This window comes from Eubalaena glacialis, chromosome 7 (assembly GCF_028564815.1).
Source record: "Eubalaena glacialis isolate mEubGla1 chromosome 7, mEubGla1.1.hap2.+ XY, whole genome shotgun sequence".
In the NCBI taxonomy this organism is placed as follows: Eukaryota; Metazoa; Chordata; class Mammalia; order Artiodactyla; family Balaenidae; genus Eubalaena; species Eubalaena glacialis.
The window spans coordinates 19,351,027-19,378,932 of record NC_083722.1 but is presented as its reverse complement, the minus strand read 5'-3'; the positions used below and the strand labels follow the sequence as shown (position 1 = coordinate 19,378,932).

General features: G+C 38.2%; 1 long non-coding RNA gene across 1 annotated transcript in view; it reads left to right on the top strand.

Annotated features, from left to right (window-relative positions):
• Window positions 1–26,531, top strand: part of LOC133094336 (uncharacterized) — a 67,812-nt gene extending 41,281 nt beyond the window's left edge. The window contains exon 3 of the long non-coding RNA XR_009701455.1: window positions 26,447–26,531. This is a non-coding gene — a long non-coding RNA (uncharacterized LOC133094336). The remainder of the gene's footprint in view (window positions 1–26,446) is intronic.
• The last annotated feature ends 1,375 nt before the right edge of the window (window positions 26,532–27,906 follow it).

Genomic DNA, 27,906 nt, shown 5'->3' with positions numbered 1-27,906 from the left:
ATATTTGCAAAAGCATCAGAGTACACCCAGCACTGTCTGAAAATGACAAAAGACTTAAAAATGACCACGGTTAAAGATTTGATGAAAGTTCATAATAATGCAGTTGACAAGAAAATTAGTTATTTCTGAGATATACATTTTAAAGTAATAACTAGGATTATGACTTATAACATTATACCAGAACATATAAGATTTTTAGAAATTTCATGTAATGTCTGAAACATTTATATTAACATATTTCCATACAAATAACCCAGTGAAATTTTAGTATTAGTTGTTTTTTTTTTTATACTGCAGGTTCTTATTAGTCATCACTTTTATACACATCAGTGTATACATGTGAATCCCAATCGCCCAATTCATCACACCACCACCCCCACCACCCCGCCGCTTTCCCCCCTTGGTGTCCATATGTCTGTTCTCTACATCTGTGTCTCAACTTCTGCCCTGCAAACCGGCTCATCTGTACCATTTTTCTAGGTTCCACATACATGCGTTAATATATGATATTTTTTTTTCTCTTTCTGACTTACTTCACTCTGTATGACAGTCTCTAGATCCGTCCACGTCTCAACAAATGACTCAATTTCATTCCTTTTTATGGCTGAGTAATATTCCATTGTATATATGTACCACATCTTCTTTATCCATTCGTCTGTTGATGGACATTTAGGTTGCTTCCATGACCTGGCTATTGTAAATAGTGCTGCAATGAACATTCGGGTGCATGTGTCTTTTTGAATTACAGTTTTCTCTTGGTATATGCCCAGTTGTGGGATTGCTGGGTCATATGGTAATTCTATTTTTAGTTTTTTAAGGAACCTCCATATTGTTCTCCATAGTGGCTGTATCAATTTACATTCCCACCAACAGTGCAAGAGGGTTCCCTTTTCTCCACACCCTCTCCAGCATTTGTTGTTTGTAGATTTTCTGATGATGTCCATTCTAACTGGTGTGAGGTGATACCTCATTGTAGTTTTGATTTGCATTTCTCTAATAATTAGTGATGTTGAGCATCTTTTCATGTGCTTCGTGGCTGTATGTATGTCTTCTTTGGAGAAATGTCTATTTAGGTCTTCTGCCCATTTTTGGATTGGGGTGTTTGTTTCTTTAATATTGAGCTGAATGAGCTGTTTATATATTTTGGAGATTAATCCTTTGTCCGTTGATTCATTTGCAAATATTTTCTCCCATTCTGAGGGTTGTCTTTTCGTCTTGTTTATGGTTTCCTTTGCTGTGCAAAAGCTTTGAAGTTGCATTAGGTCCCACTTGTTTATTTTTGTTTTTACTTCCATTACTCTAGGAGGTGGATCAAAAAAGATCTTGCTGTGATCTATGTCAAAGAGTGTTCTTCCTGTGTTTTCCTCTAAGAGTTTTATAGTGTCCGGTCTTACATTTAGGTCTCTAATCCATTTTGAGTTTATTTTTGTGTATGGTGTTAGGGAGTATTCTAATTTCATTCTTTTACATGTAGCTGTCCAGTTTTCCCAGCACCACTTATTGAAGAGACTGTCTTTTCTCCATTGTATATCCTTGCCTCCTTTGTCATAGATTAGTTGACCATATGTGCATGGGTTTATCTCTGGGCTTTCTATCTTGTTCCATTGACCTATGTTTCTGTTTTTGTGCCAGTACCATATTGTCTTGATTACTGTAGCTTTGTAGTATGGTCTGAAGTCAGGGAGTCTGATTCCTCCAGCTCCGTTTTTTTCCCTCAAGACTGCTTTGGCTATTCGGGGTCTTTTGTGTCTCCATACAAATTTTAAGATGATTTGTTCTAGCTCCGTAAAAAATGCCATTGGTAATTTGATAGGGATTGCATTGAATCTGTAGATTGCTTTGGGTAGTATAGTCATTTTCACAATGTTGATTCTTCCAATCCAAGAACATGGTATATCTCTCCATCTGTTGGTATCATCTTTAATTTCTTTCATCAGTGTCTTCTAGTTTCCTGCATACAGGTCTTTTGTCTCCCTAGTTAGGTTTATTCCTAGGTATTTTATTCTTTTTGTTGCAATGGTAAATGGGAGTGTTTCCATAATTTCTCTTTCAGATTTTTCATCATTAGTGTATAGGAATGCAAGAGATTTCTGTGCATTAATTTTGTATCCTGCAACTTTACCATATTCATTAATTAGCTCTAGCAGTTTTCTGGTGGCAGTTTTAGGATTCTCTATGTATAGTATCATGTCATCTGCAAACAGTGACAGTTTTACTTCTTCTTTTCCAATTTGTATTCCTTTTATTTCTTTTTCTTCTCTGATTGCCATGGCTAGGACTTCCAGAACTATGTTGAATAATAGTGGTGAGAGTGGACATCCTTGTCTTGTTCCTGATCTTAGAGGAAATGCTTTCAGTTTTTCACCGTTGAGAATGATGTTTGCTGTGGGTTTGTCATATACGGCCTTTATTATGTTGAGGTAGGTTCCCTCTATGCCCACTTTCTGGAGAGTTTTTTCATAAATGGGTGTTGAATTTTGTCAAAAGCTTTTTCTGCATCTATTGAGATGATCATATGGTTTTTATTCTTCAATTTGTTAATATGGTGTATCACATTGATTGATTTGCATATATTGAAGAATCCTTGCATCCCTGGGATAAATCCCACTTGATTGTGGTGTATGATCCTTTTAATGTGTTGTTGGATTCTGTTTGCTAGTATTTTGTTGAGGATTTTTGCATCTATATTCATCAGTGATATTGGTCTGTAATTTTCTTTTTTTGTAGTGTTTTTGCCTGGTTTTGGTATCAGGGTGATGGTGGCCTCATAGAATGAGTTTGGGAGTGTTCCTTCCTCTGCAATTTTTTGGAAGAGTTTGAGAAGGATAGGTGTTAGCTCTTCTCTAAATGTTTGATAGAATTCACCTGTGAAGCCATCTGGTCCTGGACTTTTGTTTGTTGGAAGATTTTTAATCACAGTTTCAATTTCATTACTTGTGATTGGTCTGTTCATATTTTCTGTTTCCTCCTGGTTCAGTCTTGGAAGGTTATAGCTTTCTAAGAATTTGTCCATTTCTTCCAGGTTGTCCATTTTATTGGCATAAAGTTACTTGTAGTAGTCTCTTAGGATGTTTTGTATTTCTGCAGTGTCTGTTGTAACTTCTCCTTTTTCATTTCTGATTTTATTGATTTGAGTCCTCTCCCTCTTTTTCTTGTGAGTCTGGCTAATGGCTTATCAATTTTGTTTATCTTCTCATAGAACCAGCTTTTAGTTTTATTGATCTTTGCTATTGTTTTCTTTGTTTCTGTTTCATTTTTTTCCACTCTGATCTTTATGATTTCTTTCCTTCTGCTAACTTTGGGTTTTGTTTGTTCTTCTTTCTCTAGTTCCTTTAGGTATAACGTTAGATTGTTTACTTGAGATTTTTCTTGTTTCTTTAAGTAGGCTGTATAGCTATAAACTTCCCTCTTAGAACTGCTTTTGCTGCATCCCATAGGTTTTGGGTCGTCGTGTTTTCATTGTCATTTGTCTCTAGGTATTTTTTGATTTCCTCTTTGATTTCTTCAGTGATCTCTTGGTTATTTAGTAACGTATTGTTTAACCTCCATGTGTTTGTGTTTTTTATGTTTTTTCCCCTGTAATTCATTTCTAATCTCATAGTGTTGTGGTCAGAAAAGATGCTTGATATGATTTCAATTTTCTTAAATTTACTGAGGCTTGATTTGTGACCCAAGATGTGATATATCTTGGAGAGTGTTCCGTGTGCACTTGAGAAGAACGTGTAATCTGCTGTTTTTAGATGGAATGTCCTATAAATATCAATTAAATCTATCTGGTCTATTGTGTCATTTAAAGCTTCTGTTTCCTTATTTATTTTCATTTTGGATGATCTGTCCATTGGTGTAAGTGAGGTGTTAAAGTCCCCCACTATTATTGTGTTACTGTCGATTTCCTCTTTTATAGCTGTTAGCAGTTGCCTTATGTATTGAGGTGCTCCTATGTTGGGTGCATATATATTTATAATTGTTATATCTTCTTCTTGGATTGATCCCTTGATCATTATGTAGTGTCCTTCCTTGTCTCTTGTAACATTCTTTATTTTAAAGTCTATTTTATCTGATATGAGTATAGCTACTCCAGCTTTCTTTTGATTTCCATTTGCATGGAATATCTTTTTCCATCCCCTCACTTTCAGTATGTATGTGTCCCTAGGTCTAAAGTGGGTCTCTTGTAGACAGCATATATATGGGTCTTGTTTTTGTATCCATTCAGCAAGCCTGTGTCTTTTGGTTGGAGCATTTAATCCATTCACGTTTAAGGTAATTATCGATATGTATGTTCCTATGACCATTTTCTTAATTGTTTTGGGTTTGCTTTTGTAGGTCCTTTTCTTCTCTTGTGTTTCCCACTTAGAGAAGTTCCTTTAGCATTTGTTGTAGAGCTGGTTTGGTGGTGCTGAATTCTCTTAGCTTTTGCTTGTCTGTAAAGCTTTTGATTTCTCCATCAAATCTAAGTGAGATCCTTGCCAGGTAGAGTAATCTTCGTTGTAGGTTCTTCCCTTGCATCACTTTAAGTATATCACGCCACTCCCTTCTGGCTTGTAGAGTTTCTGCTGAGAAATCAGCTGTTAACCTTATGGGAGTTCCCTTGTATGTTATTTGTCATTTTTCCCTTGCTGCTTTCAATAATTTTTCTTTGTCTTTAATTTTTGCCACTTTGATTACCATGTGTCTCGGCGTGTTTCTCCTTGGGTTTATCCTGTATGGGACTCTCTGCGCTTCCTGGACTTGAGTGACTATTTCCTTTCCCATGTTAGGGAAATTTTCGAGTATAATCTCTTCAAATATTTTCTCTGGACCTTTCTCTCTCTCTTCTCCTTCTGGGACCCCTATAATGCGAATGTTGTTGCGTTTAATATTGTCCCAGAGGTCTCTTAGGCTGTCTTCATTTCTTTTCATTCTTTTTTCTTTATTCTGTTCCGCAGCTGTGAATTCCACCATTCTGTCTTCCAGGTCACTTATCCGTTCTTCTGCCTCAGTTATTCTACTATTGATTCCTTCTAGTGTAGTTTTCATTCCAGTTATTGTATTGGTCATCTCTGTTTGTTTGTTCTTTAATTCTTCTAGGTCTTTGTTAATCATTTCTTGCATCTTCTCAATCTTTGCCTCCATTCTTATTCCGAGGTCCTGGATCATCTTCACTATCATTATTCTGAATTCTTTTTCTGGAAGGTTGCCTGTCTGCACTTCATTTAGTTGTTTTTCTGGGGTTTTTTCTTGTTCCTTCATCTGGTATATAGCCCTCTGCCTTTTCATCTTGTCTACCTTTTTGTAAATGTGGTTTTTGTTCCACAGGCTGCAGGATTGTAGTTTTTCTTGCTTCTGCTGTCTGCCCTCTGGTGGTTGAGGCTATCTAAGAGGCTTGATGGGAGGCTCTGGTGGTGGGTAGAGCTGACTGTTGCTGTGGCAGTCAGAGCTCCGTAAAACTTTAATCCACTTGACTGTTGATGGGTGGGGCTGGGTTCCCTCGCTGTTGGTTGTTTTGCCTGAGGCAACCCAACACTGGAGCCTGCCTGAGCTCTTTGGTGGGGCTAATGGCAGACTCTGGGAGGGCTCACGCCGTGGAGTACTTCCCAGAACCTCTGCTGCCACTGTCCTTGTCCCCACGGTGAAACAGAGCCAGCCCCCGCCTCTGCAGGAGACCCTCCAACACTAACAGGTAGGTCTGGTTCAGTCTCCCCCAGGGTCACTGCTCCTTCCCCCGGGTCCCGATGCGCACACTATTCCGTGTGCGCCCTCCAAGAGTGGGGTCTCTGTTTCCCCCAGTCCTGTCGAAGTCCTGCAGTCAGTTTCCACTAGGCTTCAAAGTCTGATTCTCTATGAATTCCTCCTCCCGTTGCCGGACCCCCAGGTTGGGAAGCCTGACGTGGGGCTCAGAACCTTCACTCCAGTGGGTGGACTTCTGTGGTATAAGTGTTCGCCAGTCTGTGAGTCACCCACCCAGCAGTTATGGGATTTGATTTTACTGTGATTGCGCCCCTCCTACCGTCTCACTGTGGCTTCTCCTCTGTCCTTGGACGTGGGGTATCCTCCTTGTTGAAGTCCAGTGTCTTCCTGTCGATGATTGTCCAGCAGCCAGTTGTGATTCTGGTGCTCTTGCAAGAGGGAGTGAGAGCACGTCCTTCTACTCTGCCATCTTGGTTAATCCTCCCATCTTTAATTTCTTTCAGCAGTGTCTTATAGTTTTCTGCATACAGGTCTTTTGTCTCCTTAGGTAGGTTTATTCCTAGGTATTTTATTCTTTTTGTTACAATGGTAAATGAGAGTGTTTCCTTAATTTCTCTTTCAGTTTTTTCATCATTTGCGTGTAGGAATGCAAGAGATTTCTGTGCATTAATTTTGTATCCTGCTACTTTACCAAATTTATTGTTTAGCTCTAGTAGTTTTCTGGTACCATCTTTAGGATTCTCTATGTAAAGTATCATGTCATCTGCAAACAGTGACAGCTTTACTTCTTCACTTCCGATTTGGATTCCTTTTATTTCTTTTTCTTCTCTGATTGCTGTGGCTAAAACTTGCAAAACTATGTTGAATAATAGTGGTGAGAGTGGACAACCTTGTCTTGTTCCTGATCTTAGAGGAAATGGTTTCAGTTTTTCACCATTGAACACGATGTTGGCTGTGGGTTTGTCACATATGGCCTTTATTATGTTGAGGTAAGTTCCCTCTATGCCTACTAATATGGTTTATCACCTTGATTAATTTGCGTATATTGAAGAATCCTTGCTTCCTGGGATAAACCCCACTTGATCATGGTGTATGACCCTTTTAATGTGCTGTTGGATTCTGTTTGCTAGTATTTTCTTGAGGATTTTTGCATCTATGTTCATCAGAGATATTGACCTGCAGTTTTCTTTCTTTGTGACATCTTTGTCTGGTTTTGGTGTCAGGGTGATGGTGGCCTCGTAGAATGAGTTTGGGAGTGTTCCTCCCTCTGCTATATCTTGGAAGAGTTTGAGAAGGATAGGTGTTAGCTCTTCTCTAAACGTTTGATAGAATTCGCCTGTGAAGCCATCTGGTCCTGGACTTTTGTTTGTTGAAAGATTTTTAATCACAGTCTCAATTTCAGTGCTTGTGATAGGTCTGTTTATATATTCTATTTCTCCCTGGTTAAGTCTCAGAAGGTTTTGCTTTTCTAAGACTGTGTCCATTTCTTCCAGGTTGTCCATTTTTTTGGCATATAATTGCTTGTAGTAATCTTTCATGATCCTTTGTATTTTTGCAGTGTCAGTTGTAACTTCTTTTTCATTTCTAATTCTATTGATTTGAGTCTTCTCCCTTTTTGTCTTGATGAGTCTCGCTAATGGTTTATCAATTTTGTTTATCTTCTCAAAGAACCAACTTTTAGTTTTATTGATCTTTGCTATTGTTTCCTTCATCTCTTTTTCATTTATTTCTGATCTAATCTTTATAATTGCTTTCCTTCTGCTAACTTTGGGGTTTTTTTGTTCTTCTTTCTCTAATTGCTTTAGGTGTAAGGTTAGGTTGTTTATTTGTCATGTGACTTGTTTCTTGAGGTAGGATTGTATGCCTATAAACTTCCCTCTTAGAACTGCTTTTCCTGCATCCCATAGGTTTTGGGTCATCGTGTTTTCATTATCATTTGTTTCTAGGTATTTTTTGATTTTGTCTTTGATTTCTTCATTGATCTCTTGGTTATTTAGTAGCATATTGTTTAGCCTCCATGTGTTTGTATTTTTTACAGATTTTTTCCTGTAATTGATATCTAGTCTCACAGCGTTGTGGTCAGAAAAGATACTTGATATGATTTCAATTTTCTTAAATTTACCAAGGCTTGATTTGTGAACCAAGATATGATCTATCCTGGAGAATGTTCCGTGAGCACTTGAGAAGAAAGTGTATTCTGTTGTTTTTGGACGGAATGTCCTATAAATATCAGTTAAGTCCATCTTGTTTAATATATCGTTTAAAGCTTGTGTTTCCTTATTTATTTTCATTTTAGATGATGTGTCCATTGGTGGAAGTGGGGTGTTAAAGTCCCCTAGTATGATTTTGTTACTGTCAATTTCCCCTTTTATGTCTGTTAGCATTTGCCTTATGTATTGAGGTGCTCCTTTGTTGGATGCATAAATATTTACAATTGTTATATTTCCTTCTTGGATTGATCCCTTGATCATTATGTAGTGTCCTTCTTTGTCTCTTGTAATAGTCTTTATGTTAGTCTATTTTGTCTGATATGAGAATTGCTACTCCAGCTTTCTTTTGATTTCCATTTGCATGGAATATCTTTTTCCTTCCCCTCACTTTCAGTCTGTATGTGTCCCTAGGTCTCAAGTGGGTCTCTTGTAGACAGGATATATATGGGTCTTGTTTTTGTATCCATTCAGCCAATCTATGTCTTTCGGTTGGAGCATTTCATCCATTTACATTTAAGGTAGTTATCGATATGTATGTTCCTATTACCATTTTCTTAATTGTTTTGGGTTTGTTATTGTAGGTCTTTTCCCTGTCTTGTGTTTCCTGCCTAGCGAAGTTCCTTTAGCATTTGTTGCAAAGCTGGTTTGGTGGTGCTGAATTCTCTTAGCCTTTGCTTGTCTGTAAAGGTTTTAATGTCTCCGTCGAATCTGAATGAGGTCCTTGCTGGGTAGAGTAATCTTGGTTGTAGGTTTTTCCCTTTCATCACTTTAAATATGTCCTGCCACTCCCTTCTGGCTTGCAGAGTTTCTGTTGAAAGATCAGCTGTTAACCTTATGGGGATTCCTTTGTATGTTATTTGTTGTTTTTCCCTTGCTGCTTTTAATATTTTTTCTTTGTATTTAATTTTTGATAGTTTGATTAATATTTGTCTTGGCGTGTTTCTCCTTGGATTCATCCTGTATGGGACTCTTTGTGCTTCCTGCACTTGACTGACTATTTCTTTTCCCATATTAGGGAAGTTTTCAACTATAATGTCTTCAAATATTTTCTCAGTCCCTTTCTTTTTCTCTTCTTCTATTGGGACCCCTATAATTCAAATATTGGTGCATTTAATGTTGTCCCAGAGGTCTCTGAGACTGTTCTCAGTTCTTTTCATTCTTTTTTGTTTATTCTTCTGTGGTAGTTATTTCCACTATTTTATCTTACAGTTCACTTATCCGTTCTTCTGCCTCAGTTATTCTGCTATTGACTCCTTCTAGAGAATTTTTAATTTCATATTTTGTGTTGTTCATCATTGTTTGTTTGCTCTTTAGTTCTTCTAGGTCCTTGTTAAACGTTTCTTGTATTTTCTTCATTCTATTTCCTAGATTATGGATCATCTTTACTATCATTACTCTGAATTCTTTTTCAGGTAGACTGCCTATTTCCTCTCCATTTGTTTGGTCTGGTTGGTTTTTACCTTGCTCCTTCATCTGCTGTGTGTTTTTCTGTCCTCTAATTTTGCTTAACTTACTGTATTTGGGGTCTCCTTTTCGCAGGCTGCAGGTTCATAGTTCTCATTGTTTTTGGTGTGTGCCCTCAGTGGGTAAGGTTGGTTCAGTGCATTGTGTAGGCTTCCTGGTAGAGTGGACTCGTGCCTGTGTTCTAGTGGATGAGGCTGGATCTTGTCTTTCTGGTGGGCAGGACCACATCCAGTGGTGTGTTTTGTGGTGTCTGTGACCTTATTATGATTTTAGGCAGCCTCTCTGCTAATGGGTGGGGTGATGTTCCTGTCTTGCTAGTTGTTCGGCGTAGGGTGTCCAGCACTGTAGCTTGCTGGTCGTTGAGTGGAGCTTGGTCTTAGTGTTGTAATGGAGATCTCTGGGACAGCTTTCACCCTTTGATATTACGTGGAGCCGGGAGGTGTCTGGTGGACCAATGTCTTGAGCTCAGCTCTCCCATCTCAGAGGCACAGGCCTGACACCCGGCCGGAGCACCAAGACCGTGTCAGCCACATGGCTCAAGAAAAGGGAGACAGAGGGCAGACAGCAGAAGCAAGAAGAAGTACAATCCTGCAGCCTGTGGAACAAAAACCACATTCACAGACAGGTAGACAAGATGAAAAGGCAGAGAGCTATGTACCAGATGAAGGAACAAGATAAAACCCCCAAAAACAACTAAATGAAGTGGAGATAGGCAACCTTCCAGAAAAAGAATTCAGAATAGTGATAGTGAAGATGATCTAGGATCTCAGAAAAAGAATGAAGTAAAGATCGACAAGATGCAAGAAATGTTTAACAAAGACCTAGAAGAATTAAAGAACAAACAAACAGAGATGAACAATGCAATAACTGAAATGAAAACTACACTAGAAGGAATCAATAGCAGAATAACTGAGGCAGAAGAACGGATAAGTGACCTGGAAGACAGAATGGTGGAATTCACTGTTGCGGAACAGACTAAAGAAAAAAGAATGAAAAGAAATGAAGACAGCCTAAGAGACCTCTGGGACAATATTAAACAGAACAACATTCGCATTATAGGGGTCCCAGAAGGAGAAGAGAGAGAGAAAGGTCCAGAGAAAATATTTGAAGAGATTATACTCGAAAACTTCCCTAACATGGGAAAGGAATTTGCCACCCAAGTCCAGGAAGCGCAGAGAGTCCCATACAGGATAAACCCAAGGAGAAACACGCCGAGACACATAGTAATCAAATTGGCAAAAATTAAAGAGAAAGAAAAGTTATTAAAAGCAGCAAGGGAAAAACAACAAATAACATACAAGGGAACTCCCATAAGGTTAACAGCTGATTTCTTAGCAGAAACACTCTACAAGCCAGAAGGGAGTGGCGTGATATACTTAAAGTGATGAAAGGGAAGAATCTACAACCAAGATTACTCTACCCGGCAAGGATCTCATTCAGATTTGCTGGAGAAATCAGAAGCTTTACTGACAAGCAAAAGCTAAGAGAATTCAGCACCACCAAACCAGCTCTACAACAAATGCTAAAGGAACTTCTCTAAGTGGGAAACACAAGAGGAGAAAAGGACCTACAAAAAGAAACCCAAAACAATTAAGAAAATGGTCATAGGAACATACATATCCATAATTACCCTGAACGTGAATGGATTAAATGCTCCAACCAAAAGACACAGGCTTGCTGAATGGATACAAAAACTAGACCCATATATATGCTGTCTCCAAGAGACCCACTTCAGACCTAGGGACACATTCAGACTGAAAGTGAGGGGATGGAAAAAGATATTCCATGCAAATGGAAATCAAAGGAAAAGCTGGAGTAGGAATACTCATATCAGATAAAATAGACTTTAAAATAAAGAATGTTACAAGAGACAAGGAAGGACACTACATAATGATCAGGGGATCAATCCAAGAAGAAAATATAACAATTATAAATATATATGCACCCAACATAGGAGCACCTCAATATATAAGGCAACTGCTAACAGCTATAAAAGAGGAAATCGACAGTAACACAGTAATAGTGGGGGACTCTAACACCTCACTTACACCAATGGACAGATCATCCAAACAGAAAATTAATAAAGAAACACAAGCTTTAAATGACACAATAGACCCAGATAGATTTAATTGATATTTATTGGACATTCCATCCAAAAGCAGCAGATTACACTTTTTCTCAAGTGCACACGGAACATTCTCCAGGATAGATCACATCTTGGGTCACAAATCAAGCCTCCGTAAATTTAAGAAAATTGAAATCATATCAAGCATCTTTTCTGGCCACAACGCTATGAGATTAGAAATCAATTACAGGGAAGAAAACGTAAAAAACACAAACACATGGAGGCTAAACAATACATTACTAAATAACCAAGAGATCACTGAAGAAATCAAAGAGGAAATAAAAAAATACCTAGAGACAAATGACAATGAAAACACGATCATCCAAAACCTATGGGATGCAGCAAAAGCAGTTCTAAGAGGAAAGTTTATAGCTCTACAAGCCTACCTCAAGAAACAAGAAATATCACAAATAGACAATATAAGCTCACACCTAAAGGAAGAAGAGAAAGAGGAACAAAAAACCCCCAAAGTTAGCAGAAGGAAAGAAATCATAAAGATCAGAGTGCAAATAAATGAAATAGAAACAAAGAAAACAATAGCAAAGATCAATAAAACTAAAAGTTGGTTCTTTGAGAAGATAAACAAAATTGATAAACCATTAGCCAGACTCATCAAGAAAAAGAGAGAGAGGACTCAAATCAATAAAATTAGAAATGAAAAAGGAGAAGTTACGACAGACACAGTAGAAATACAAAGCATCCTAAGAGACTGCTACAAGCAACTGTATGCCAAGAAATTGGACAACCTGGAAGAAATGGACAAATATTTAGAACGGTATTACCTTTCAAGACTGAACCAGGTTGAAATAGAAAATATGAATAGACCAATCACAAGCAATGATTTTGCAGCTGTGATTAAAAATCTTCCAACAAACAAAAGTCCAGGACCAGATGGCTGCACAGGTGAATTGTATCAAACATTTAGAAAAGAGCTAATACCCATCCTTCTCAAACTCTTCCAAATAATTGCAGAGGAAGGAACACTCCCAAACTCATTCTATGAGGCCACCATCACCCTGATACCAAAACCAGGCAAAGATACTACAAAAAAAGAAAATTACAGACCAATATCACTGTTGAATATAGATGCAAAAATCCTCAACAAAATACAAGCAAACAGAATCCAACAACACATTAAAAGGATCATACACCATGACCAAGTGGGATTTATCCCAGGGATGCAAGGATTCTTCAATATACACGAATCAATCAGTGTGATACACCATATTAACAAATTGAAGAATAAAAACCATATGATCATCTCAATAGATGCAGAAAAAGCTTTTGACAAAATTCAACACCCATTTATGATAAAAACTCTGCAGAAAGTGGGCATAGAGGGAACCTACCTCAACATAATAAAGGCCATATACTACAAACCCACAGCAAACATCATTTTCAATGGTGAAAAACTGAAAGCATTTCCTCTAAGATCAGGAACAAGACAAGGATGTCCACTCTCGCCACTATTATTCAACATAGTTTTGGAAGTCCTAGCCACAGCAATCAGAGAAGAAAAAGAAATAAAAGGAATACAAATTGGAAAAGAAGAAGTAAAACTGTCCCTGTTTGCAGATGACATGGTACTATACATAGAGAATCCTAAAAATGGTACCAGATAACTACTAGAGCTAATCAATGAATTTGGCAAAGTAGCAGGATACAAAATTAATGCACAGAAATCTCTTGCATTCCTATACACTTATGGTGAAAAATGTGAAAGAGAAATTAAGGAAACACTCCCATTTACCATTGCAACTAAAAGAATAAAATACCTAGGAATAAGCCTACCTAGGGAGACAAAAGACCTGTATGCAGAAAACTATAAGACACTGATGAAAGAAATTAAAGATGATACCAACAGATGGAGAGATATACCACGTTCTTGGATTGGAAGAATCAATATTGTGAAAATGACTGTACTACCCAAGGCAATCTACAGGTTCAATGCAATCCTTATCAAATTACCAATGCCCTTTTATACAGAACTAGAACAAAAAATCTTAAAATTTGTGTGGAGACACAAAAGACCATGAATAGCCAAAGCGGTCTTGAGGGAAAAAAACGGAGCTGGAGGAATCAGACTCCCTGACTTCAGACTATACTATAAAGATACAGGAATCAAGACAATATGGTACTGGCGCAAAAACAGAAACATAGGTCAATGGAAGAAGATAGAAAGCCCAGAGATAAACCCACGCACCTATGGTCAACTAATCTATGACAAAGGAGGCAAGGATATACAATGGAGAAAAGACGGTCTCTTCAATAAGTGGTGCTGGGAAAACTGGACAGCTGCATGTAAAGGAATGAAATTAGAACACTCCCTAACACCATACACAAAAATAAACTCAAAATGGATTAGAGACCTAAATATAAGACTGGACACTATAAAACTCTTAGAGGAAAACATAGGAAGAACACTCTTTGACATAAATACAGCAAGATCTTTTTTGATCCACCTCCTAGAGTAATGGAAATAAAAACAAAAATAAACAAATGGGACCTAATGAAACTTCAAAGCTTTTGCACAGCAAAGGAATCCATAAACAAGACGAAAGGATGACCCTCAGAATGGGAGAAAATATTTGCAAATGAATCAACGGACAAAGGATTAATCTCCAGAATATATAAACAGCTCACACAGCTCAATATCAAAAAAACAAACAACCCAATCCAAAAATGGGCAGAAGACCTAAATAGACATATCTCCAAAGAAGACATACAGACGGCCACGAAGCACATGAAAAGCTGCTCAACATCACTAATTATTAGAGAAATGCAAATCAAAACTACAATGAGGTATCACCTCACACCAGTTAGAATGGGCATAATCAGAAAATCTACAAACAACAAATGCTGGAGAGGGTGTGGAGAAAAGGGAACCCTCTTGTACCGTTTGTGGGAATGTAAATTGATACAGCCACTATGGAGAATAGTATGGAGGTTCCTTAAAAAACTAAATATAGAATTACTTATGATCCAGCAATCCCACTACTCTGTATATACCCAGAGAAGACCATAATTCAGAAAGACACATGCACCCCAATGTTCATTGCAGCACTATTTACAATAGCCGGGTCATGGAAGCAACCTAAATGCCCATCGACAGACGAATGGATAAAGAAGATGTGGTACATATATACAATGGAATATTACTCAGCCAAAGAAAGGAACGAAATTGGGTAATTTGTTGAGAAGTGGATGGATCTAGAGAGTGTCATACAGAGTGAAGTAAGTCAGAAAGAGAAAAACAAATATCTTATATTAACGCATATATGTGGAACCTAGAAAAATGGTACAGATGAACTGGTTTGCAGGGCAGAAATTGAGACACAGATGTAGAGAACAAACATATGGATACCAAGTGGGGAAAGCGGCGGGGTGGTGGGGGTGGTGGTGTGATGAATTGGGCGATTGGGATTGACATGTATACACTGATGTGCATAAAATTGATGACTAATAAGAACCTGCTGTATAAAAAAAAAAAATATATATATATATTATTCAAATCATCCAATGATAGAATGACCCAGTTGATTGTATGACTGATTTGACCAACAACAGAGTGATGTGAGTAACAAAGAGATCTGTAAGTCATTTTATTTATAGGCAATTTTTAAATTCTATGAACTATTCTGAAGACTGATCATGAAGTTATCTTGCTTACTTGGTGAGTTTAGATCTATTTTTAACAAATCACAAACCTGTATAGTGATAGTACACATTCTGAGGGCTTTAAAAAGATCTTTTATATGATTATATAGGTGATTTTTCCCTTTACTTATTGAATGTTTGTATGTGCATCTGTATGTGAGCATGCACATGTGTTGGGAAATGTAAGTAAGAATTTAATACTTTTATTTTACAAGAAGCTTTGAAGAGACAGAGCATGTCAAGTTTTCGATTTCTAACATAAATACATTTTATAGATAATATATTGTTTCAGAGAGTAGAACAGATATTCTTCTTTGGTGATTACGTGTTGATTTTCTTTTGTCTATAACAATTTAAAGTACTTTATTGCTTACATTTAAATAAATGCTAAATCAATAGTAAGTTATACAAGCATACAGTGGATATATGTATAGAGACATTATCCAGAATACATGCCCTGGTTAGAATGGAGACTTGTAGAAATACTCACTTTAGATGACTCTTATAAGAGCAGAAATGTGAAGAAATAAAATGATCTTACATTTCATCCTCAATGCTCAATTTTTACAGGTCACTTTTGTGATCTAACTTTGAAATAGGACAACCTAAGGCAATTGTATTTTTTCAAATTTCATAATGGATAACATTCATGGTCAAATTTTGAGATAGAGAATTAGTAATGTTAATTATGAGTCCTGACTCTGTTATTGACCTGTTTCTTTTTGAAAATTATTTGACCTTTCTAACTTTCAAAATTCAAAATAGAAATATGTCTGTTTTTGACCACATCATGATATGTAATTTGAATCAAAGAAGACAAAATGCCTTGAGAACATAATATATATAGGAACGAAAATGTCTACTACTTAAGTGTTTTTAGAGTATTTTTCCTGATTTGGACAGAAACAGAATAGTTCCTAAAGAACAGAAATATTAGACCATATTTGATGGCTTTTCTTCCTTTTTATGTTTATGTGCATTTCATCTCTTTGAAAATCCCAGTGACTCTGATCCTTATTTTTCTCAGTGACTTTTATGCACAATAAAGGATGCTCTTTGTAAAGTGTGAAAGAAAAAGAAGTAAAGGGAGAAAAAAAGAATGAAAGAAAGAAAAAAAATAAAATAAAGTAAAAAAGTTATTAAAATAAAAAAATTATTAAAAATAAAAAATTAAAAAGTAATTAAAAAAAGAAAAAAAAAGAATAAAGAAAGAAGAGAGCAACCAAACCAAAAAATAAATCCACTAATGATAACCAGCGCTAAAAACTATACTAAAAAAAAAATTCGGACAGGCAGAACCCTAGGACAAATGGTAAAAGCAAATTTATACAGACAAAATCACACAAAGAAGCATACACATACACACTCACAGAAAGAGAAAAAGAAAAAAATATTTTTGGGGAGGTCTGAGGTCTTCTGCCAGCGTTCAGTAGGTGTTCTGTAGGAGTTGTTCCACATGTAGATGTTATTTCTGATGTATTTGTGGGGAGGAAGGTGATCTCCACGTCTTAGTCCTCTGCCATCGTGAAGGTCTCTCTGACAGACCTGGTTTTAACTTCTGATTTCATGAATGTGGATTCATAAGACACTTCTCTGAATTGCGAATTCTTCATGAGTATGATGGGAATAATAACACTTGACTCATAAGGTTATCAGAAGGATTTGAGCACCACTCCTGTTTTCATGTATTTTCATCACGGCAAGATCTTCAAAATCAGGAATCATGTTTAGTTTCCCTTACTTTTATAGCACCTACTTTAGAGCTAGGCATTTAGGAAATTCTCAATAATTTTGTTTGAAAAATATATAAATAGATGGACATAGTGATAATAAATGCTAACGTTTACCTAGTACTTACCATATATGTGGAACAATTCTAAATGCTTTGCATATATTAACTCATTAACCACATAACAATAGCAATAATGGTCATCATGAAGTAGAATATTATCTCTCCTCTGAATATGGGGCTAAAATTATAGGAATGGTGTGTGAGCATTTGTTTTGTGTGTGTACGTGTGTGTGTCGGAGGGAGAGACAGAGAGGGTGGGGCGGGGTCGGGGGGGACGAGGGGAGAGAGAGAGAGAGAAGGATGAAGACAGTATTTCAGAGGTCAGATCTCACCCCAGGTCACTAAGGAAAATTTCTTCCTGGAGCCCTATTGTTACTGTTTTTCTTTTTTGCCTCTAGTGTTTTCCTGACACCGCTCCCTGAGCTTGCTTAGCTATGCTTGCCTTCTCTGAGAGCACCCATGATGTAGACATTTTTTAATCAAAATTTATCCCTCCTGTGTCCCTCCCTTGGTGCCCTGTTAGGTTACTGGCAGCTCAACCTGATAAACAAATTAAAGCTCCAGTAGTAATGGCTGATAATGCACAATTCATAAATTTCCCTTGCCATTTTACATGTGCATTAATATAGGTCATCAGTGCTTAAGTCTAAAACAAGGAATAAGTTGGGAATATTTTCCAGAGAGACTCTCAGAACCTCTTATAGTGAAGGGAATTGAAAAGCTTAAAGTGGGAATGGGACTGGGAAAGTATGTGTTTGATTGGTATTCTTCTTGAAAGCTTAATAAATTAAGCCCAAGAAATACCACCAGAAACAAGAATGGAAGAAAGAGATGAGAGAGCCTGAAAGAGGTGAAGTGAACCCTAGGTAGGAGACCCTGCAGTAGAAGATGGAGTGATATTTCTACGGCTGAGCACTGGATTGCTGTTGGCCACAGTAATTAGAGAAGAACTTCTTAATACTTTGTAAGAGTATTTGAAGATCTATGAATATTGCTTCTTGTACAGTTATATCAGAAGGAGTTCTATTTCATTTTTATTTGAGTTTGTTATATACTAAACAAGCATCGTATGCAGTATCCCTGAGGTGAATGTTCTAATAATTGGCACTTTTTTTGCAGTGAAAACACAGTATATATTGTATAAACTAAGATCCAATTAGATGAGAAGTCGATTTGATTTGAAAGGTTCAGTGTAACTTTCAGGTATTACCAATTGAAGCAGCCATAACTCCTAAAGATTAGGATAAGATGATGTAACAGCTTTTTGGCATAGGTAGTAAATTTACATTTGTCTTTCCGAAGGACTCACTAAAACCTAAGAACAGGCAGCATGGCATAATAGAAAAAGCTACATGCTATCTAGAATATTGAGTTCTCAGTATACTTTAAATACAGTCTTGCACAGATCACTTAATTTTTTTGTCTTTCGATTTTCTAAGTCTGTAAAACCAAGAATTTAACACTTAAATACCCTTCATTTTTCAATTTTAATATTCTAAGTCATTTCTTCATACTTTGAAAAACTGTAAAAATTTCCCCCCAAAAGGTGCTTATTGAAAAAAAAAAACAATGGTTGCTTTTGGTTGACATTGCAATGGTTGACAAATAGAATGTGTTTTCTAGGGTACAAAAGACAGTTTCTATGTTGAGCAGGATGACCAGGGCATAGTTTGCTGTCCCTCAAATTCCAGGGAACTCTACAATGTGAAAAGAGCAATTCATCTTCTACAAAAGTGCTTGTCTGAAGCCTATGGAACTGCCCCAAGTGTCTCCCTCATTTCTTGTTACATTTCACCAATTCTAGTGTGCTCTGATGCTGCTGCTTTTTTGATCTTTTCAGAAATTGTCACGGGAAGATTTTCACAAAACTTTGGCATTACATTTACCTCGTGATCATAAAACTTTATCACTTGTATGATGCATTCTGATTTCAGAGAATGGTCTGTGAAGGAATGTCTTAGGAATGAGGAAATAGGATGTTTTTATATTCCCCTCTTTTTCATCCTTTCTCCTTATATACTACCCTAATTTCTCCTCTCTCTTCAGGTACCCTAATATGACCTGAAAAATTTTATAATGTAGAGTTAAATCTTTTGCCTTTATTTTAAAAGCATTGAAGTCCTGTCTTTCTCTAAAATACCTACAAAATAAATTTGTGTTTGTGTGTATGTGTGTTATATATTGTGTGTGAGTCCTTCTTCAACTTTCCTGAGGGTTAGTGTAATTCAATAGCAAAAATATTCAACTCAGTTTTATAGAATAAAAATCAGTGTGTTTCTTGGAGGGTGCATATGCACTGTTTGATCACAGGTTGGTGGAGTGTCATGGAAAAGTGATAGTATCTAGCAGGTTGGGTATATGGACTTTGAGGTCTAATTTGGCAGTTCCAGCAGAGGAACGCAGGTACTCAAATACCCTGGCCAAGGAATTGTCAGTAAGAACAATGCCTGTATTGTTAATACAGGATGTAACATAAATATCATTGCTTATGTGGAAAGCCTTCCAAGCCTTTCCTAGGCAGATTTAAGTGCTCTGTCTTGTAGGTTCCCACCATCTTTTTTTTCCAAATGATTTTGTTATACTTATTACTGTTTTGAAAACCTTTACCCCCTCTCTCAGTGTTCCATATTAGACTTCCGTATCAGAGCTTCTCAAGGGTAGGACCTGTGTTTTAGTCATCATTCTATCCCTAGAAGTTATCCCACTTACATACTGAGAAAATGGTTTTTTTGAAGACTGAAAGGATTAGGAAATTTATCATCCCACCCCCCCCCAAAGCAAAGGTGGTGAATCACTAGCATTGCTTTGTACCCTATGTGAAGGAAAATCTAGGTTTGGAATCTCAGACAGTATTTTCTGCTATATTCATGATTGCTGGTTATAAAAGGCATTTTAGAAGGAAATCTTGGATTAAATCATCCACATCTTGTTTGGCTAGAATCTGCTGAACTGCAGGCTGATCCAGAAAAGGGATGACGTTTCACTGATTAACTAGAGTAATATTCTGCATTTCTTGCTACTTGCTTCTGGATAGCCAGTGCCTGTTAAATGATTGAATCTGTTGCTTAGTAGCATCAGATATTTCCTGTGTAGCTTGGAGGTTGCAGTTCACAATAATCTAGTCTGGACTCCACTGAGAAGTGATAATTAGGTGCTAAATGTTAACTGGATTACAGCAGGGACTGCTCCCACCCGTCATTTAACACCTCGTCAGGGGTTGGACCTTGAATGTTGTTTTTGACTTACTCTTCCTGTGCAGCTGCCTCCTCCTGACCTTTCTTCAACAGTCTGTATTTTATCTTTCTGTCCAATTTTGGGACAGCCACATCTGTTCACCTACTTGATAGAATCAGCATCCATAACGCACAAGTAGAGATATGTGATTCTTCTAAGAGGATGGAAGGAGCCAAGAGGCTCAGAGTGTCTCTAAATTTTTCCCAGAAGAGAGAGAATTCACTATAATCATGATGACAACCATATATTGCTGACTTGTGTGTGCATGATAACCTGTAAGTTCTGTATAAAGATTATTTGGTTTATGGTCTGTTTTGTACTATTACCATCCCTATGCTACAGATGTGGAAACTAGAGCAATAACAGATATGTTGTCTGCACGTAGGCTGGATGGACTCTGAGGCCCTGTTCTTAACCAGTGTGCTGTGCTTTGGCCTCTAACTTACGTTATCCTGGCCTCTTCCTCATTCTCATTTGGCACTGAGGATGGACAGGGAATCACCATTCCACTGTTCCCATTCAGTGCTTCAGGATCAAGGGGGTGTATGTCTGGGAAGGAGTGTTTCCATGAAGCCAACTTGGGAAATTTCTCAGGCAGAAGGCCATGTTGGGGAAGAAGAAATTTTCCTCTACCCTTCTAGGTTCTTTTGGCTGGTCTAAGAGTTAAATTGCCATGAGACAGATTAACAGGAGAAAATTAAACAAAAGTTTATTAACATGTATACATGGGAGAGATACCCCCCTGCCCTCCCCCCCAAAAAATGAGTAACTCACCAAAATGGCAGTAACCCTCACCTTAAATACTATCTTCAGCTGAAAACAAGAGAATGTTGCAGGTAGTGGTTTGGGACTTCACGGGGGAGGAGGAAAGCAATTCACATGGAGATGGAAGAGCAAATGTTTGGTAAATAAATGTTTCCTGGGCCACGCACGGACAATGGGACACAGAGCGGACTCTGCTCTCTGGGCTCTGCCGAGTTTCCCTCACCACACTTGGCCCATATTCTTTGCAGAAAGCTCCGGTGATAGCTGTCTTCCAGGAACAGGCCCTCTATCTAAATTCTTTTAGGCAGTTAGGGGGAAGGTAAAGGTTTCTTCCTGAGTCTTTTGGGCCTTGATTGTTTTTAGCTCAAAATAATCTATATGCCAAAGGGACACATTTTGGGGTGCCAAATTTTGCTCCCCTACATCTGCTACCTGGAATTTATACAGATGCCAGTCTATTGCTGCCCTTCTTGTTCTCTTTGAAGATCCAAAAATGCAGGTTGTAGCAAAGACCTGCAGATCAGTGGGGTAGAAATTCCATGGAATGTGAGCTGATTTAGAGAAGGTAAGAAATCCATAGACAGGGAGGTTGGAGGGGGATCAGTTCAAACATCATACTTAAAGTCGTCGCTGGGTATCTGAGGGGTAGTGGTTCCAGGACCCCCGTGGATACCAAAATACACATGCTCAAGTCCCTTATATAAAATGGCAGAGTATTTGCATGTAACCTACGTATATCCTTCTGTATACTTTAAATCATCTCATTACTTATAACACCTAATACAATGTAAATGCTATATAAATAGATGTAGATACAATGTAAATGCTATATAAATAGATGTAGATACAATGTAAATGCTATTTAAATAGTTGCGGGTGCACAGCAATATCCAGTTTTGCTTTTTGGAACTTTTTGGAATTTTTAAAAAAATATTTTTGATCTATAGTTGGTTGAATCCAAGGATGTAGAACCTGCAGATATGGAGGGCTGTGTGTTAATTAATCAGTGTCTCAGGTCACTTTAAATGTCACTGGCAAGGGATTTGTGATTTTATTTCTGTATTCGTTACACAACAAAAATTTAAGACATTGTTCATATAGTGGTTACAGATTTTTTCTAATGGTGTTTTCTTTTTTTATTCTATCTATTACAATAATATTTGGTAAATAATAAATTTCCATTCATTTTGGCTTTCAATTGTGGATTCTGGGAGAGAAAAGCTCTGTAAGACTCAAAGCATTTTTATTCTTTTGAAGTAATAAATCTAGCAGTTCTTAATTTTTGGTTTCCAACTTATATTTTGTTCTGAAATTTGTTTATCAACATTTATTGTATCAATAAAATGGACTTTATTATTGTACCTTCTTTTTGAACCATATCCACTGTGAATATATCTGTTGTTTATTTGGCTGCATATTTTTTTTCTAAATACTGCTGAGCAATTGTACTTTCAAAAAGGTAATTTCAGCCGCCACTGACTGACTTACCATTCAAGACACTTTCTCTGGTGCAGTTTGTTATTCTGAAGTTTTCTCTAGGTGGTTGTTTTTACATTTCTTCTTCAGCACGTATTTTCTTAGTGTTAACTATATATCTGGCTTGATCTTGGTACAAACTCCCTTAGCATTTTAATCTGAATCTCACTTAATCCTTGTCACTCAGTTGATATAGACTGCACATTTACAATGCCAGTTTAATCACTCTGGAAACATTTGGTCATGAATAAAAGAACACTGCAGATGTTCCAACTTGCAGGCAGGACAAGACCCTTCTTTACAGAGCTGTTCCAGGGGCTACTGTAAATTCACATTGACCTTGGTTCCTTGCTTGTGAGAGAGACAAATATCAAATAGGGTGATTTTATTTTAAGCTGCTGCATCTCCCAAGCTCATCAAGCATTTTATTAAAATACTGTTTATTTGCTGAGCTTCACTAGTCAACCCCAGGAAACTTTTGGGGTCTTTTAGGGTCATTTTATCTTTCCTTATTTTCCTCATCCTAAGAAAGAAGCAGTTTGCATTTGCTGAGTATTTGAGGAGCAAAATGGTGGGGATGGAAGGACATACAAATTTAATCAAACTCTTTTTCCTCTGATTCAAATGCGTTTGCTGTTGAGACCATTACAAGTGAGGCCTGCTAATGGTATATATTTTCTGAGGTTCAGTGGTGAATAGTTGGACTAAATCAGTACTAAACAATACTCTGTGGGTTTCCTCTAACCCATCATATCTTTGTGTGGGAGTCTTCTTCCCCATTATCAGACATTGTCACCATTCACGCTGCTTCTTCTCCCAGGCTGTCTCTAAGTATTGCAAAGGATGCTCTGAGAATCTGTTTATGACCCTCTGCATCCATCAGGATAGGCTAAGTATGGGAGAAAATAATCCCACAATCTCAGTGGCTTAAAACCACAAAGGTTTATTCTGTTCACAGAACGTGTTTACTACAGGTTTTCTGGGGGCTCTGTCTTTCTTGGGGATTGGTTGAGGGAAGCTCCATCTTGATGACCCAGGCAGGAGAAAGGCAATGTGGTGAATGGAGCGCTGGCCTCTGCACCTTTTGCCCAGATGTGACATCATCATTTCCTCCTCACATTTCATCAACAACAAGTTTTGGTTCAATCCTACCTGTGTCTGGAAGGAGAACCCAAAATACTTGGTCGACAGTACTAATGACTAGCACACCCATGGGGTACACAATCCCTGTAGAGGTTACAGGGTGCTGCAGTATTTCCTCATATCCCAGGTTCGGCTCAAAACATACATCCAGGGATGGCTACGTGATTTGTGGGACCCAGTGTAAAATGAAAATACGTGGCCCTTTCTTCAGAAATTATGAAGAGTTCTAGGAGAATGACATCAGAACATTAAACCAAACATGGGGCAGTTCTAAGTGTGGTGCCCTGTGCCACTGTCCCGAGCACTGGACCTGCATACATCCCAGGAAGGGATATGGAAGACAAGACCTCCAGGAGAAGTACCAGAGGATACTAAATTAAATGTGTGTTCTTGCCCAGAGAGGCCTCATAGAGCAAAGCAGATTGTCTGCCTGTCTCACAGGAGGTGCTGTCAGGATGAGTAAGACAATGTAAGGGTGAGGATTTTTCCTTTGTGAATCCCTACAGGGAGGTGACCTCTAAATTTAAGGCATAATCATTCCCCAACAGTGGTTTAATGACATTAATTACACTCCTGTAACTGAACTGTCCCACTCTTGTAATTTTCTTAGAGAAAGGAGGTTGGGAACACCCTCCCCTGCCCTGACTTTCTCTGAGGTAGGAAATATGGTAGCCTGCCAATAAGCGTCAGGAATGATTTCCATTTGCCTGGGTCCATTTTGGCAAAACTAAGTCAGAGGAACAGATTTATTCAGGGGCTGGGCAAGAGGTCCGTTAACTGGAACTTCTCATTGGAGCCCCAGCCTGTTTCATCCCCTCCTAAAACAAAGAGTCTTGGAGAATCTGCCTGGCTTGGGTAGATCTTTAGGATTCAGAGATTTTATTTTGATTTTTTTTTTTAAAGTAAGAAGGCAAATTTGTCTTTTAATCTATTGGATTAAGCTCTTTATGGAGTCATGTGCCTGTATAAAGGGTGTGAGGGGCAATAACTTTGTTTTTATAGTCCTACTGCCTGATAGGACTGTAGTAGATGCTGTTGGTGCTCTGCCCAAATCCTCCAGGTCATGTGGGGATTGGCTACTCTGGGCTCACCACCTGCATCCTCTGCCTCTCCTGGAGTTGCCCTTGGCTGATTGCAGCTGCTTCACCCTGGAAGCATCTCATGGCCAATGACTCACTAATAGGAGGATACCAAAAAAACAAAAACAAAAAAAACAAAACAAAAAAGGTACCAGATTCCTTGCCTCAAAGTGGGAATAACTTTCTGGTGTGATTTATGTTCTAGAGTCCTCCATGGATCAGGCTAAGGCTACAGTTTACCTGAGACCACATCCTTGCTTAATTCTTTTCCTTTCCGTATCCTGATTCTCTCTTTCCCGTTCAGATTTTTCCTGAGGAGCACCCCCTCAATAAATCATGTTCACTAAATCCCTGTCTCAGGCTCTGCTTCTAGGGAACCCCACTTAAAACAAGAACTATACTTACTTTAGTCTGAGGGAGATTCATCCTGAATAGACAACTGCCACTGGGTCAGAATTTGTACTTAAGGACTAGAACTGTGGGTGCATTCTTTTCCTAGAAACAGGGATCTGATTTTAGTGATAACAGAGAAATAGCATCTTCTTGCCTTTTCCTGGTATGTAGATGGATAAACAAGCAGCAGATGGAAGGCTGAAGATGTGTCTTAACATCCCTGATGAGGGCTGCCCCTAAGTGTCAACCATCCTCGCTAGCAGTGCTGCTTTGAGCTAGGTCTCCAGGGAGCTGTTGTATCACACCTCACATGCCCTTCCCAACTCTGTGGCTTCCAGCTAACCATTGGTGGTATGGCAATAATCATAGCTAGCCTGCACATTGAGTATTTTCCATAAGTCAATTCCTTGAATCATCCAAACCACTCCATGGGGTAGGAACAAGATGATACAGCTAATGGGTGGCAGAGCCAGATTTGAACCTAAGCAATTGGCTCTAGATTCCATCACCACTTTGCTCAACTGCCTCACAGGTAAGAATAGAGGGTCATTCTTACCTGCTTCCTGGGGTTGCAAGGATTAAATGAGATGATGTGATTAAAACACTTAGTATAATGCCTAACACATAGTAAGGGCTCCACAAATAATAATCATTGCTATTATTATTTTGTGGAAGGGTTTACAGAGGTACCGACATTTTGAAACCTGGAATCAGTGGCATCTTAGTCGATTCCTTTTAAAATACAAATGTTCCTTGTCCAGAGTCCATTCCTTGCCTCACTGACCTCAGCTCCTCTCTGTATGAGTGCACACAACTTAGAAACAGTTGCAGTTTCTGTCAGTATCACATCTCAGCCAGGTGGTGGTAATGAGCACAGTGTCACTGTGCTTCAAGTGTGTTAGTGGTTCTAGTACCACTTTCTTATAATCATTGCCCTTTATGGTCTTGGAGTAACATCAAAAAAGACACAGGTCAGGACTTCCCTGGTGGTGCAGTGGGTGAGAATCCGCCTGCCAATGCAGGGGACACGGGCTCGAGCCCTGGTCTGGGAAGATCCCACATGCCGCGGAGCAACTAAGCCCATGTGCCACAACTACTTAGCCTGTGCTCTAGAGCCCGAGTACCACAACTACTGAGCCTGTGTGCCACATCTACTGAAGCCTGCGTGCCTAGAACCCGTGCTCCGCAACAAGAGAAGCCACCTCAATGAGAAGCGTGGGCACCGTGGCAGAGTAGACCCCGTTCTCAGCAACTAGAGAAAGCCCGCGTGCAGCAACAAAGACCCAACGCAGCCAAAAATAAACAAACAAATAAATAAGTTTAAGTATATAAAAAAGGAACATAATTGGCCAACACAGACAATAAATAGTCTTTAAAAAAAAAAAAAAAAGACACAGGTCAGCCTGGCTAGAAGTGACTTGGATATTTTTATTGTTTTCAGGCAGAAAAAAGAACCACACAGGAAATGGGCAATACAGCCCTCCAATCTTATAACTAAGTTGGCAGATTGGAAAGACATCACTAGACAGAGTCATTTTCATCGGTGGTATCTTTGGATTTCACAGTGAGTCATCTGCATCCTTCACCAAGTGAGTCAGCTGTGCCCTGACTAGCACTGAGCATCTATATTTTGGTTGAGTGTGGAGACCATGTGACACCTGTCCTAGTAGATTGCAAACTTTCCATTTATATCACTTATAGTGACACCTCATTGAATTTTGGGTGAATCGATTAGCAGCTAGTTAGGGCTCTTTTAAAGGACCATGAAAGTCATAGAGAAGTTGTGGGAGAAATTTGCTTTCTGGGAAGTGGTTAACAATAAAGTCATACTGACTAGTGAGAGACAGGGCATTCATGAGGACACAGAAATACACCCTGTTGGCTTAATTATTCATGAATGCAAATTAATTCAAGTGAGAAATAGCTGGGCAGTGGGCTAATTTTAAGGTGTTGTACATTCTGAAATGTACATTCTCTCTTTGAACATATGCACTTTATAGTAGGCTAAGAGTGAGTGGGGGGTTGTGAACTGTGAATTAATTAATTAAAATATAGGTAAATAAAACCCGTGGTGTAAAGTGTTCACATCCCACATAGGCCAGTTTAACATCTTTCTATTTTATTGGCACAATCAGAAGACCTAGTTTGGATTATAGGGCAAGAGAGAGAGTGTGGGTGGAGCAACTGAAAGTGATCTCAGGAGCTAGGGGAAAAGTCCAATCAGATATCTCTGCAGTTTGCTGATGAGATTCATGTTCACCATTCATGCTAGGAGAGAAGACGGTTACATGGAAAGGTTAAGAGATCAAATATGGATTGGGCCAATGACTGCTTGAAAATTTTGTGAGGCTCTTAGATTTTTGTTTTTAATTTGTTTGTTTGCTTTTCTTTAACTGCATATGTCTGAGCAAGTGATGGGTAGTTTGTTTTGATGATCTGGGAGTGTTTCTTTGTTGGTAGTTTAGAAGAATTAGTTGTTTGTTATTAAGGCACCCAATACAGTGATAAGTTATAGGACAGATATTATTTAACTCTATGCAAGTTGGAACGTTGGTGGAGGGGGCATTATTGGTAGGGGATAAAAGCGTGAGGTTTGTAATAAAACTGGTTAAAATATAGCTGGAGTTCCTCACCTGCTGTGTGACCTTTGAAGTGTTACTCAATCTCTTCAAGTTTCAGTTTCTTAATCTGTAAAATGGAGATTATTCTTCAGGGTTTTGTTAAAGGATTAGTCTTGACAACATGTAAGTTTCCTGTCTGGTGTGTGTTTATAAGTATTCACTGAACAGTAGCTGTTAGGGTATGATGACAACCAGGATGATGGTGAGAATCCTCATCTCTGTTCATCTGTGAGCCCAATTACAGCATGTTTCTATCTCTTTCCTCTCTCTGAGTGGAAGA